Raw genomic sequence first — 14,946 nt, 5'->3', positions numbered from 1 at the left:
GTGTGTTTGGGGGAGCGCATCAGTGTCCACGCTGTGTGTGTCAATGTGTATGTGCGTCTGAGTGTGTATTTGGATGTGTTGCTCTGTGTATTTGGGGATGTCTGTGGAAATGTTTATGTTTCCGTGTATGAAAATGTGTTTGTGTGTGCCAATTTAGTAGTACTTTAAATATTTTGTTGGCATGACAAGCTATACAAGTGTTGCCAAAATGTATCGAGACAGGTGTCCATCAGAGGAGAGTATGATTTGCCTAGGAAAGGGCTTCACCCTGTATTTGGTGTTTGATTCCCTATGTCCATTTGTTATTTGGATCAATTCCTGGCTGTTTCTGTATGGGAAAAGCTGTGCTTGGGAGAAGCATCTGTGCTTGTTTTCGGTAAATCTTGTGTTTGAGGCTAGAGGGGTCAGGTGTGTGTGTCCGAGGGGTTGGGTATCAACAGGCAAATATTCTCTTCTCCACAAAGTACTAAACACAAAACAGTCTAAATCCAGAGGGGAGCAACTGTGCAACCAACAGTTGACAGAGGAGAGACTAAAACAGAAGGACATTTTCCATTCCAGACTCTGAAATATGAGGGAGCAAGAAAGCCATTTCCTCAAATTCTCATCTCCTAAGGGATGAGGAAAGACTCTTCCTGACTTTGGGAGACAGACAGAAACGGTAGGGACAGCATCACACTATATAGCAACCTGCCATTGCATTTGGAATGGACTTTGACGACAAGCAGACACACAGGATCAAACCTCAAGAACTGTGTGAAGCCTGGAATAGACTATACCCACCTTTGACAGACTGTGTCTATTACACTTTGTCAACACTTCTATAGATTGTCATGCCAATAAAGCATAGTCAGTTGTTTGAGGGTGGCAGTATGTTTATTTCATGTGTGTATATGTGGTCGGTGTGTGCTTTAACATGCCTGTTTAGGAGAGTCAGTGTGTGTTTCTTGTGTCTGGAGAATCAGTGAGTGTGTGTTAGCATGCATGTGTGGTTGATGGTAAGGTCTTGTGTGTTTGGAGGGATGTCAGTGTGTATGTTGTGGTGGGGAGGTCAGGATTTGTGTTTGCATTGGGAGAATTTTAGTGTGTGTACATCTGGAGAGAGATCCACATATGTGTACCTTGGAGCCCCTTACCTCTCCTCCCTCCCCATGGTTTTATGTGGGGGGGTCATAGAATATCAGGGTTGGATGGGACCTTAGGAGATCATCTAGTCCAACCCCCTGCTCAAAACAGGACAAATCCCCAGACTTTTTTTTTTAACCCCAGTTCCCTAAATGGCCCCCTCAATGATTGAGCTCGCAACCCTGAGTTTAGCAGGCTACTGCTCAAACCACTAGGCTGCTCTCCCATTCTCCAGCCTTTTTACCTTTAGCCCTCCTGGGACTTGTGCAAATGATTTGTACAACCCTCACTCTGCTAATCCTCACCATGCTTGCTTTATGCAGCCAGCAATATATAAAGGACCAGGGACACCCCACTGTGGGTGGGGGACATGGCACCACCACTTCTCCCAAAATCGGACATCTTAACCCTATGCATGTTAGCCAGGAGAAGACTGCATGCTTTCTCCCTCTCTCCCACTCCTACCTTCCCCTTTCCTGACCTAGGAGTTAACTAAGGGGTATGAGGCTCCAGAAGGGGCTAAACCAGCCACTCAGGCTCCTGCTGACCTTTTCAAATTCTGGTGAATGCATTTATTATAATTGGGAAGCACAAAGGAGAGGAGAAAATTCAATCAGGAAAAAGGTCAGTTAAAGGGCAAAGATCCAAATGATGCAAAGACTGAAAATCCCCCCAAGAGCAAAAACATAGGAGGAAGGAGCCAGAGAAATGGGAGACACAGAGCAAGCCCCACCCTCCGCCATGCCTGGGGTGAAGATAATGCAAGAGTGTCAAGAAAAGGAGAGAGACAGACAGATGAGGGGGGTAGGCAGAAAGGACAGGAGGGTGCTAGGCTGATATGTGGGTGAGATTGGGCTGAAGGGGGTTATGGTGAATTTAGGGGATGGGCGTTGGGGAGTTAATGTCTGGCTAAGGGACTTTTTATTTTAAGGGGGAAGGATGGGCAGGTCCCAGGGAGGTTAGGGCAGTCCCGGGTTTGCAATGGTGCCATGGAGCCGGGCCCATAAAATTAAATAAATTAATTAAATTTTTAAACTAATGGAGATATACCTATCTCCTAGAACTGGAAGGGACCCCAAAGGGTCATCTAGTCCAAGCCTCTGCCTTCACTAGCAGGACCAAGTACTGATTTTGCCCCAGACCCCTAAGTGACCCCCTCAAGGATTGAGCTCACAACCCTGGGTTTAGCAGGCCAATGCTCAAACCACTGAGCTGTCCCTCCCCGTCATGCTCAGAAGAGACCCCGGCCTGCTCCACTTGCGCTCCGAGACCCCGCCAGACCGCTGGCTTCCCACCCCCAACCATCACTTGCTCCTCTCGGCCTGCCCACCGCCCGGCCGAGAGCTCCTATCTGCCCTCTGGCCCCCACCCAGCATCTCTGCCCCCTGGGCAGACCCCAGTGCACCTCCAGCTGCAAGCAGTCTCTGCTTCCCATCATTTATGGGGCCCCGCCCGTCTCCCCAGAGCTGAGCTTCCTGGGACTGGTGCAGATGCCTGGGGACAGTATGGGGGGCTTGGCTGGGCCCCTCCAGGCAAGTGGGTCCTGAGGGAGTCTGGCTGGGGCAGGCACTCTGGCTTGGCTGATTGTGCCACTCCAGAGGGGCCGGAGTGATTCCCCACCCCGGGACTAGCCCTGGCTGCGCTGCCGGCTCAGCCAGGCAGACACAGTTATCTCCCAGCAGGGCCAGTGAGTGCGGCCAGGAGGCAGGGTGTGGGGGAGTGGGTCTCTGGGGAGTCTGGGGGGGGTGGACTGTGAGGGGGCAGGGATGATTTGTGTGTTGGGGCACTAGGGAGTGGGGGTTCCGTGTGGGGTTCTGGGCAGTTGTGGTGGGGCTGTGGGCAGGGGGGTGCTGGGCAGGGGCGGTGTTGTGTAGGGTGCTGTACATTTGTGGAGGAGGTCTGGGGAGGCACTGGACATAGCGGGTCCAGGGGGGCTCTGGCCAAAGGAAGTTGGGGGGTTCCAGTGTTGGGCATGGGGGTGGGGGCTGTGTGGTGTGGGGGATGTGTGTGGCATGGCATGGGCCCGCCCCCACAGGGAAGGGGCATGCTGGCAGCACAGGGTTGGGTGGGCCACTGTGTGTCTGGCAACTGCTGGTTTGTAAATAGTGCCCTCACACTGCGCTGGGCAGAGCACAGAGGTCTCTGCCATGCCATGCTCCATTGCCCCTGGCTGGCCCCTCGGTCTGGGGACTGATCTCCCTGTGCCATGCACCATTGTCTCCATGGGGGCCCACAAATATGTTTGGAGCCAGGCCCACAAAAGGTTAATCTGGCCCTGGTTTAGGGGATTGCTTTGGGTGAGGGGGTTGCGGTGTGATTAAGGTGAGAAGGTTATAGTGACAACAGAGTAAGGGATTAGGGTGAGATTGGTGAAGGGGCTTGTTACTGTGAAGTTTGGATGAAGGGGTTGGGATGAGGTATTAAGTCTTAGGGTTTAGAGAAGGTGGATAGGGTGACATTATGCACAGAGTATTACTTGGAAGGGGTTAAACTTAGGGTAGTGTAAAGGTTAAAGGATCAGAGTGAGATTAAGGTATTGATTAGGGTGATAGTGGTACTGTGAGATCAGGCTCATGCCCTATCTGTTATGGCAATGATATATCCTAACCACCACCCCCCACAAAACAAACAAACAAAAAAACCTAGCAGTGATATAGACACATTGCTAGCTGGAGATGGTAAAAATGTTAATGATGCAGAAAATGCAGAAGTGTTAATAAATACTTCTATTCTGTATTTGGAAAGGAGCAGGATGATGTACTCATATCACTTGAGGAACAGATTAACTGCTTTCCAGTCCATTAGTAACTAAGGAGGATGTTAAACAGCCTCTACCAGGGATAAACATTTTTAAATTAGCACCCAGATAACTTGCACCCAAGAGTCCTAAAAGAGTTGGCTGAGGAGATCTCTGGCCTGCTGATGTTAACGTTTGATAACTCTTGGAATACTGGCAAAATTCCATATGACTGGAAGAGTGCTAATGTTGTGCCAGTACTCAAAAAGGGCAAGCAGGATGACCTGAATAACCATAGGCTAGTTAACCTGACATTAATCCTGGATAAAATAATAGAAAAGCTGGTACAGGATTCAATTGATGAAGGATGAAAGGATAGGAATATAATGAATGCCAGTCAACATAGTTTATGAAGAATAGGTCTTATCCAACTAACCTGATTTCAGTGTTTGATAAGATTATAGGTTTGGATGATAAAAGTAACTGTGTAGATGTAATAGACTTGGAGTTTTGTATGGTGTTTGACTTAGTATTTCATGACATTCTGGTTAAAAAATTGGCACTATACAGTATCAAAAGTCATAGATTCCAAGGCCAGAAGGGATGACTGTGATCATCTAGTCCAGGGGTGGGCAAACTTTTTGGCCCAAGGGCCACATCTGGGTGGGGAAATTGCATGCAGGGCCGTGAATGTAGGGCTGGGGCAGGGGGTTGGGGTGCAGGAGGGAGTGCAGGGTGCAGGAGGGGATGTGGTGTGCAGGAAGGGGCTCAGGGCAAGGGGTAGGGGCAGAGGAGGGGTGAGGGATGTATGAGGGGGCTCAGGGAAGGGCGTTGGGGTGCAGAAGGGGGTGCGGAGTGCTGGAGGGGGCTCAGGGCAGGGGGTTGGGGTGCAGGAGGGGTGTGGGGTGCAGCAGGGGGCTTGGGGCAGGGGGTTGGGGTGCAGGAGGGGTGTGGGGTGTGGCAGGGGGTTCAGGGCAGGGGGTTGGAGTGCAGGGAGGGGTGCGGGTGTGGGAGGGGGCAGGTTGGGGTGCAGGAGGGGTGTGGGGTGCAGCAGGGGGCTTGGGGCAGGGGCTTGGGGTGCAGGAGGGGTGTAAGGTGCAGCAGGGGGCTCGGGGCAGGGGGTTGGGGAGCAGGGAGGGGTGTGGGGTGTGGCAGGGGGCTCAGGGCAGGGGGTTGGAGTGCAGGGAGGGGTGCGGGTGTGGGAGGGGGCTCAGGGCAGTGGGTTGGGGTGCAAGGAGGGGTGTAAGGTGCAGCAGGGGGCTTGGGGCAGGGGGTTGGGGTGCAGGCAGGGTTGCAGGGTGCAGGCAGGGGGCAGCAGGGGGCTCAGGGCAGGGAGTTGGGGTGCTGGGTGCAGGAGGGGTTCAGGGTATGGGCTCCAGCCCAGTGCCGCTTACCTGGAGCGTCTCCGGAATGGCAGCGGTGCACATGCCATGCTGCTCCTGGAAGCGGTCAGCACCATGTCCCTGCAGCCATTGGGGGAGGGGGAGCAAAGGGCTCCACGCACTGCCCTTGCCTGTGGATACCTCCCCCGAAGCTCCTGGGGCCGCAGGGACACTTCATGGGGGTGGCAATCCCACAGGCCAGATCCAAAGCCCTGATGGGTCAGATCCAGCCTGCAGGCCGTAGTTTGCCCACCCCTGATCTAGTCTGACCTCCTGTAGAACACAGCCCATAGAACTTCCCCAAAATAATTCCTAGAGCAGATCTTTTAGACAAACATCCAATCTTGAATAAAAATTGTTAGGGATGGAGAATCCACGCGATTCTTGATTAGTTGGTCTGTTAAAATTTTACTCCTTATTTCCAGTCTGAATTTTTCTAGCTTCAGCTTCTAGCTGCCTTCATGTTATACCTGTCTCTACTAGATTGAAGAGCCTATTATTAAAGATTTGTTCCCCATGTAGGTGCTTATAGACCAGGGGTAGGCAACCTATGGCATGGGTGCCGAAGGCGGCACGCGAGCTGATTTTCAGTGGCACTCACGCTTCCCGGGTCCTGGCCTCTGGTCCCGGGGGCTCTGCATTTTAATTTAATTTCAAATGAAGCTTCTTAAACATTTTAAAAACCTTATTTACTTTACATACAACAACAGTTTAGTTATATATTATAGACTTATAGAAAAAGACATTCTAAAAAGATTAAAATGTATTACTGGCACGCGGAACCTTAAATTAGAATGAATAAATGAAGACTCGGCACAGCACTTCTGAAAGGTTGCGGACCCCTGTTATAAACTGTAATCAAGTCACCACTTAACAATCTCTTTGTTAAGCTAACTAGACTGAACTCCTTGAGTCTATCACTAGAAGGCATGTTTTCTCATCCTTTAATCATATTTGTGGCTCTTCTCTGCACCCTCTCTTATCAACATTCTTGGACACAGTATTCCAGCAGCGGTTGTACCAGTGCCAAATAAAGAGGTACTCTCTACTCCTACTCAGGATTCCTCTGTTTCTGAACCCCAAGATCACATTAATCCTTTTGGACAGTGTCCCCTGGCAGCTCATGTTCAGCTGATTATCCACTATGACCCTGAGGTCTTTTTCAGAGTCACTACTTTCCAGGATAGAGTCCCCTATCGTGTAAGTGTGGCCTACATTCTTTGTCCCTAGATGTATACATTTACATTTAGCCATATGAAAACATATATTGTTTGCTTGCCCCCAGCTTACCAAGTCATCCAGATCACTCTGTATCAGTGACTTGTCACTTCATTATTTACCAAACCCCCAAAAGTAGCAGCAATGGGGATCCATCATCAAATTTGAGTGTTTCTAGTGTTGTTCTGCATGGACCATACTAGATGCACAACTATTCAACATTTTCATCAATGATCTGGAAGTAAATATTCAATCACTCCTGATAAACTTTGCAGATGATACAAAGATTAGCGGAGGCATGGCAGCACGCTGCGGGGGGCGCTCTGGCGGTTGCCGGTCCCGCGGCTCCGGTGGACCTCCTGCAGACGTGCCTGCGGAGGGTCTGCTGGTCCCGCGGCTCTGGTGGAGCATCCACAGACATGCCTGCGGGAGGTCCACCGGAGCCACGGGACCAGCGGACCCTCCACAGTCATGCCTGCGGGAGGTCCACCGGAGCCGCGGGACCAGCGGACCCTCCGCAGGCACGCCTGCGGGCGGTCCACCGGAGCCGCCTGCCGCCCTCCCGGCGACAGGCAGAGCGCCCCCTGTGGCATGCCGCCCCAACCACGCGCTTGGCGCGCTGGGGTCTGGAGCTGGCCCTGATAGTGATGAGACCAGGGCAGTTATAAAGAGTGATCTGGATTGGTTGGTAAACTGGGCCCATTCAAACAATGTGTGTCTTAATACAGGCAAATGCAAAGTTATACATCTAGAGAAAAGGAATGCTGGGCCACACCTAAAGAATGAGGGACTGTATCCTGGAAAGCAGTGACTCTGAAAAGGGTCATATTGGGTAAACAATATGAACTCCCAGTGTGGCAAAAAAGGTGACTGTGATCCTTGAATGTATAAACCGGGGAGTAGGAATAGGAAGGTGATTTTACTGCTGGTTACAGCACTGATGGGACCAATACCTGAATTCTGCATCCAATTCTGGTGTCCACATCTTTAAAAGGATGTTGGAAAATTGGAGAGTGTGCAGAGGAGAGCCACACAAATTATTTGAAAACTGGAACAAATTCCTTACAGTGAGAGACTTAAAGTGCTCCATCTGTTTAGCTTATCTAAAAGGAGACTTAGAGATGACTTGATTACAATGTATAAGTACCTTCATGGGAGAAAATACTGGGTTCTAAAGGGATCTTCAATATACAGAGAAAGACATAAAAGAACCAATGGCTGGAAGCTGAAGCCAGACAAATTCAAATTAGAAATAAGGCGCACGTGTTTAAAAATGAGGGTGGAACAACTACTAAGGGAAGTGGTGGATTTTCTATCTCTTGGAGTATTAATATCAGGAGTGGATGCCTGCATGGAAGATATGCTTTAGTAATATACAAATTATTGGGCATAACACAGGGGCAACTCGCTGAAATTCCATGGCCTGTGATATAAAGGAGGTCAGAATGAATGATCAAAATGGTCTTTTCTGGCCTTAAAATGTATGTATCTATGTATTTTTCCATGTTTCAACACAATTGTGAAGAATTACATGATGCTGACTGTGACCAGTCAGCGTGGAGCAAGGCAAATCATGATGAACACCATGCCATCTATCTCATTTCTTCCCTGCTGTATTCAAACAGAGTAACACATTGTAATAATGTAGATACGCCCTAATGGGTTTAGAGTGAGACAGGATGAAGTTAGGGGACGAAGGGAGTGGAGTTTCATGGTGGGGGGAGGCTATGGTTAGAGCAGAGTGAGGGGATGGGTTTTAGAGAGAGGGCTAGAAGCATTTGTCAGCCCCAAGCATTCCAAAATCATGAGTCAGGCCCCAAAATAATGAGATTGACCTAGAATATGAGAGATTTTTTAAAATAATAAATGTTGGATTCCTTTTCTTTGCCTTCCAGTTTTAGATTACACTGGAATCATATTTCCAGTTTTCCTCAGTAGCCATGAGGGTAGAAACTACTTTTTCAAAAAATAAAAGCTGAATTTCTCACTGCTCCAGGAGCTGGAGCTTTAAGAAAAACACCAAATATCACAAAACTTGACCACTCTAGAGTAGGGTCTAAGGGCAGGAGAAGGCTATGCTTTACTGTGCTATGGTGAAGTTATGGGAGAGTCTTAGTGAGAGATTAGAATGAGCGTTTGGGGGGAGGGGGACAGTGGGAACCTCAGCTCGAGGGCACCTCAGAGTCTGGATTACACAGGAGACTTCCACAGGCCTCTTCCTTGTGTTAGCCCCACAGCTGCATGAAATGGAAGCAGAGAGGCAGCAGTACAATCTAGCACATGAGATGGGTGAGGGGTAAGGGTGCAGAGCTAGGACAGAGACAGGATCACGTAGCTAGGATGATGGAGCTGCCTGGCTTTATCTGACTAATAATAAAAGGCAGCAAGCGTATCGGAGAGTGTGAGAGAAATGGATCAATAGAGAGATAAAACCTGAGCTGGAAGGAGCAGGAGATAGGGGTAGGGGAGAGAGTTATAAAATGCTGCAAATCCTACATTCTATATCTGCTGTGTATTCACTTTGTGCTGGTGGAAGGGACTGCACGAGATGTAAAGCAATGGTGAATTAGACCCAAATACAGAAACAGTGATAAGAGACAGAGATCTCTTGTTAATTCTGCCTTGTAATCTGACCACTGACAGCTCTTCCCCATCCCTTTCTGTCTTCCTAGAAACTCTGTTCCCTCTATATTCCTCACTACATGTGGTGTGTGGAGAGTGTCAGGAAACTGTTAACTCCAGTACCACAGATTCACAGCTTTCCCCAATAAAGTGACCCAGCATGAGTCCAGTATGATGCTCTAAAGAGCCCCACCCACTTGCCTTGTCTACATTAGGAGTTTACAGTGAGATAGCTTGCTCATTGTAAAAACACACCTCTTTTTCTATCACAGACATGTCCCTAGTGAAGATATGCCCTTAACTGGGCTTTCTAATCATGTTAAGCTAACTTGATTGAGCTAATACAACAGAAAAAAACACACTATTTTTGCCCATACCCTAAGTTAAACCACAAATATTTTTGTCCTTGAAAGTACATTTGCAGAGTGTAAGATTAGCCCTTACAAATGTGTTAATTACCTCAATATAACTGGCAATCATTAATTTGATGTAAAACTCTACTGTAGGCATTCCCTGGGGCTGAGGAGTTCAGGTGAGTTCCATTCCCACCTGTGTGCAGGGTGTATCATAATATATGGAATCACAATCCTTCTTCATCAAGAGGTATTTTGTGAAGAAAACAACTACAGACACAAATGGGCTTGCACATAGTTTGAGTTCCAACTTTGTCTTCCTTATTTACCAGGGCTGCACCCTTTCTGGCACTGTATACATACTGCAAGTAAATATATTTTAATATAGGGAGTAGGATCTAGTGAGCTAGACCAGAGAGAACTTGGGCCTTTCAACATTAGAAAGTTGTACCAATTTAACTACGTACCAGTATTGCTAAAGTTGTACTACCCCTTTACTGTGCATGCAGTTACATAAGGCTGTGTCAACACTACCACTTTCAGTGCTAAAACTTTAGTCGTTCAGGGGTGAGAAAAAACACCCCCCGAGCGCCAAATGTTTTAGTGCTGAAAAGCGCCAGTATAGACAGTGATTTGTTTGGGGTGGGTTTTTTTTTAATCGCCGTGAGAGCTGTTCCCTGGTGATAAAGTGTGTCTACACTGCTCATGTCATACACTTGACTACACTTGAGAGTTGCAGCGCTGGTGGAGGCTTTCCAGTGCTGCAACTTAGTAACTGTCCACACCTGCAAGGCACATCCATCGCTGAAACTCCATGGCTGCAGCGCTGGCTGTATACCTGGTCTGCTTGGGGTGTAGCGAGTGCAGTGCTGGTGATGCAGCGCTGCTCGTCAGGTGTGGCCACACACCAGCGCTGTTATTGGCCTCCAGGGTATTAGGAGATATCCCAGAATTCCTGTTCAGCCACTCTGCTCATCAGTTTGCACTCTACTGCCCTGGCCTCAGGTGACCCGCCCTTTAAATGCCCCAGGAATTTTAAAAATCCCCTTCCTGTTTGCTCAGCCAGGTGTGGAGTGCAATCAGTGAATCTTTCCAGGTGACCATGCCTCCACGCTCCAAACGAGCCCCAGCATAGAGCAATGGTGAGTTGCTGGACCTCATCAGTGGGGGGAAGAAGCTGTGCAGTCCCAGCTGCGCTCCAGCCGTAGGAATTATGATACCTTTGGCCAGGTATCAAAGGCCATGCTGGAAAGGGGCCATGACCGGGACGCGCTGCAGTACAAGGTTAAAGTAAAGGAGCTGCGGAGTACCTATTACAAAGCCCGCAAGGGAAACCGCCGCTCCGGCGCTGCCCCCACGACCTGCCATTTTTACAGGGAGATGGATGCGATACTTGGGGGTGACCCCACTGCCAATCCGACGACCACGATGGACACTTCTGAGCGGGGTGGGGGACAGGAGGAGGGGGGGGAGGAAACCGAGAGTGAGGGTACTTGGGTGGGGGGAGAAACCCCGGAGTCCCAGGAGGCATGCAGCCAGGAGCTCTTCTCAAGCCAGGAGGAAGGTAGCCAGTCGCAGCAGACGGTACTTGGTGAAGGACAAGCAGAGGAGCGGGTTACCGGTAAGCGGCTTTTATTTTCAGGATGGAAATGTTTTGGGAGAGGAGGGGATGTTAAGGCTGCATGCATGCATGCCTAGATGTGGAATAGCCCACTGATGTGGTCTATCACGTCGCGGTAATCGGCTGCGGTAATCTCCTCAAAAGTTTCAGCCAGAGCGTGGGCAATGCGCCTGCGCAAGTTTATAGGGAGAGCCATTGTGGTCCTTGTCCCAGTCAGGCTAACGCGTCCGCGCCACTGTGCTGCGAGGGGTGGGGGGACCATTGCTGCACACAGGCAAGCTGCATAGGGGCCAGGGCAGAATCCGCATTGCTGAAGACCTTCCCGCTCTTCCCTGGTGACCCACAGCAGCGAGATATCTTCCAGGATTAACTCCTGTGGAAAATGTTGGGAGAGTGTTCAGTGCAGATGCCCCCTGTAGCTGTTTGCTGTCCCCAACGCACAGAAACCCCTGCACAGCCTGAAGCAATCAGTCCCCCTTACTCACCATTTCGTGGCTCCTGTTGGGTTATGTGTGCTCTGTTTGGTATGGGAAAAGTATGCTAAAGTGAAGACTGTAAACTCCTTCAGTGTGTGGGAATTACTGTCTGGATGAGATTATGAACAATGCTACCCCTGTTAACTGTTGCCATTTTTGCCTTTCCAAAAGCGACCTTGACTGCTGGACTACCCGTCTCCTCGACTGCACAGAGACTACAAAACCTCAGGAAGAAGCCGCGAAAAACCAAGGAGGACATGCTGAAAGCAGTTATGGATCACTCTGCTAGAGAGAGTAAAAACCTGCAGGACTGGAGAGAAAGGGAAAGCAGGATCCGCCAGAGAAACGCAGTGGCCAAGAGGAAAAGCACAAAGCAGCTGCTAAGCATCCTGGCGCGCCAAGCGAACTCTATCCAGTCACTCGTAGCCATGCAGGCAGAGCACTACCGTGCTCCCCCCCCCGCCCCGCCCCGCCCCAAAGCTTTTTCCCTTGTGCCCCAATGTCAGCTCCAAACCCCCTTCCCCAGCATCCAGGTTCTTACCTCCACCAGCTGCCTCCAACACCTGTACATTCACCAACCAGCCCTGAGAACTACGACCCTTACCCTATGCACTCAACCCCCATCACCATGCAGTATATGCACCCTGAAGTGCAGACAGGACATATGCAAACCTGTGACTGTACAGTTCACCAACCCACCCCCCTGCCCTTTTAGGTTCCCAAAATGTTGTGTGTCTGTCAAGGAAGTTATTTTCTTTTCAATAAAAGAATTCTTGGCTTTGAAAACAGTCTTTATTATTGCAGAAACTGAAAGATACCTTAGCCCAGTAAAGAAACAGGCACTGCAAATCATTTTAGTGAACATAGAATCCTACCAACAGTGTAACCACTGCACTTCACTCCCGTGCAAGGCAGCAAACATTACTGTTGGCTTTCAGCCTCAAATTCCTCCCTCAAGGCATCCCTAATCCTTGTAACCCTGTGTTGGGCCTCTCTAGTAGCCCTGCTCTCTGGCTGTGCAAATTCAGCCTCCAGGACTTGAACCTCGGTGGTCCATGCCTGACTGAATGTTTCACCCTTCCCTTCACAAATATTATGGAGGGTACAGCATGCGGATATAACCGCAGGAATGCTGCTTTCCCCCAAGTCTAGCTTCCCATACAGAGATCTCCAGCGAGCTTTTAAACGGCCAAAAGCACACTCCACAGTCATTTGGCACCGGCTCAGCCTGTAGTTGAACCGGGCCTTGCTCCTGTCAAGCTTCCCTGTATAGGGTTTCATGAGCCAAGGCAGTAATGGGTAAGCGGGGTCTCCAAGGATCACAATGGGCATTTTGACGTCCCCTACTGTGATCTTCCGGTCTGGGAAAAAAGTCCCTGCCTGCATCTTCCTGAACAGGCCACTGTTCCGAAAGATGCGTGCATCATGCACCTTTCCAGGCCAGCCTGTGTTAATGTCAATGAAACGCCCACGGTGATCCACAAGCGCCTGGAGAACCATAGAGAAATACCCCTTCCGATTAACATACTCGGATGCTAGGTGGGGGGTGCCAGAATAGGAATATGCGTCCCATCTATCGCCCCTCCACAGTTAGGGAAACCCATTTGTGCAAAGCCATCCACAATGTCCTGCACGTTCCCCAGAGTCACGGTTCTTCTTAGCAGGATGCGATTAATGGCCCTGCAAACTTGCATCAACACGATTCCAACGGTCGACTTTCCCACTCCAAACTGGTTCCCGACTGACCAGTAGCTGTCTGGAGTTGCCAGCTTCCAGATTGCAATAGCCACCCGCTTTTCTACCGTCAGGGCAGCTCTCAATCTTGTGTCCTTGCGCCGCAGGGTGGGAGTGAGCTCAGCACACAGTCCCATGAAAGTGGCTTTTCTCATCCGAAAGTTCTGCAGCCACTGCTCATCATCTCAGACTTCCATGACGATGTGATCCCACCACTCAGTGCTTGTTTCCCGAGCCCAAAAGCGGCGTTCCACGGTGCTGAGCATTTCCATGAATGCCACAAGCAATTTAGTGTCACACGCGGCAGGCGACTCGATATCATCGTCGGACTCCTCACTGTCACTTTGGACTGAAGGAATAGCTCAACTGCCAAACGTGTTGTGCTGGCGACATTCATCAGCACAGTCCTCAGCAGCTCGGGCTCCATTTCCCACAGAAATCGCGCTTCACAGAGAGAGAGTAAAACACAGCAAGATACTCACAATGGCGCCAAACGTGGCCGGAAAAACTGTGACTGCTGGGATGTGAAGCGATGCACCACGGGGCGTTGGGACAGGAAGCGGAATGACCCGCACCCTTCCGTCCCCTTCCCACAACCCACGGCGCCAAAATGGGACGAAGTGCTCTGTGGGATAGCTGCCCACAATGCACCTCTCAATACAGCGCTGCAAATGCTGCAAGTGTGGCCACACTGCAGCGCTGTTAGCTGTCAGTGTGGCCACACACCAGCGCTGTCCCTACACAGCTGTATGACCAGCGCTGTAACGTAGGCAGTGTAGACATACCATTAGTATAGAGTTGCTTTATACTATACAAAAAAGGAAATAACTTTTACAGGTATAAGTCATCTTTATACCAGTGTAACCATGTCCACACTATGGCTTTTATACTATAAACCAAACCTAAACCTAAATAGCTATACCTATGACACTTTCAAGTGTGGACCAGGCCCGGGAGCCAATAATCTGTTCCTGACCTTGTGAATGGAAGGGTCTAACTGTTACAAATGTAGCCTCCCAACCGGAGTTTTAGGGGCAAACAACTTAATTAGTTTTAAGAGAGAGATGGACATATTAAGAATATGATGGGGTTGCTTGTGATTGGTGGGGGCGGGGAGGAGTCTCAATAGCCCTGGGGCTCACTTCTGGTTTATCTCTCCTGCTTCAGGATTTTAGCTGGCCACTGGCAGGTTAAGGAAGAGATTCCCCTTCCCTCCCATATTTTCTGTGAGGGATTTTTTTAATCTCCTTCCAATTCATCAGGGAAAGCCATGGCTAAGATGGGACATTGGACAGAGGGGTCAGGGCTTTGAGGTGGTACTAGGGTGACCAGAAAGCAAATGTGAAAAATCAGGACAGGGGGTGGGGGGTAATAGAAGCCTATATAAGAAAAAGACCCAAAAATCGGGACTGTCCCTATAAAATCGGGACATCTGGTCACCCTAGGTGGTACCAAGCATTTTCTCTCTCAAGTGCTTGATTGCCTGGTTCTTCCTCACATGCTTAGGGTCTAACTGAGAGGGGGAGGGATAGCTCAGTGGTTTGAGCACTGACCTGCTAAACCCAGGGTTGCGAGCTCAATTCTTGAGGGGGCCATTTAGGGATCTGGGACAAAAATCTGTCTGGGGATTAGTCCTGCTTTGAGCAGGGGGTTAGACTAGATAACTTCCTGAGGTCCC

Source organism: Mauremys mutica, chromosome 1, assembly GCF_020497125.1.
Source record: "Mauremys mutica isolate MM-2020 ecotype Southern chromosome 1, ASM2049712v1, whole genome shotgun sequence".
NCBI lineage: Eukaryota > Metazoa > Chordata > Testudines > Geoemydidae > Mauremys > Mauremys mutica.
This window is presented reverse-complemented; position numbering follows the sequence as displayed.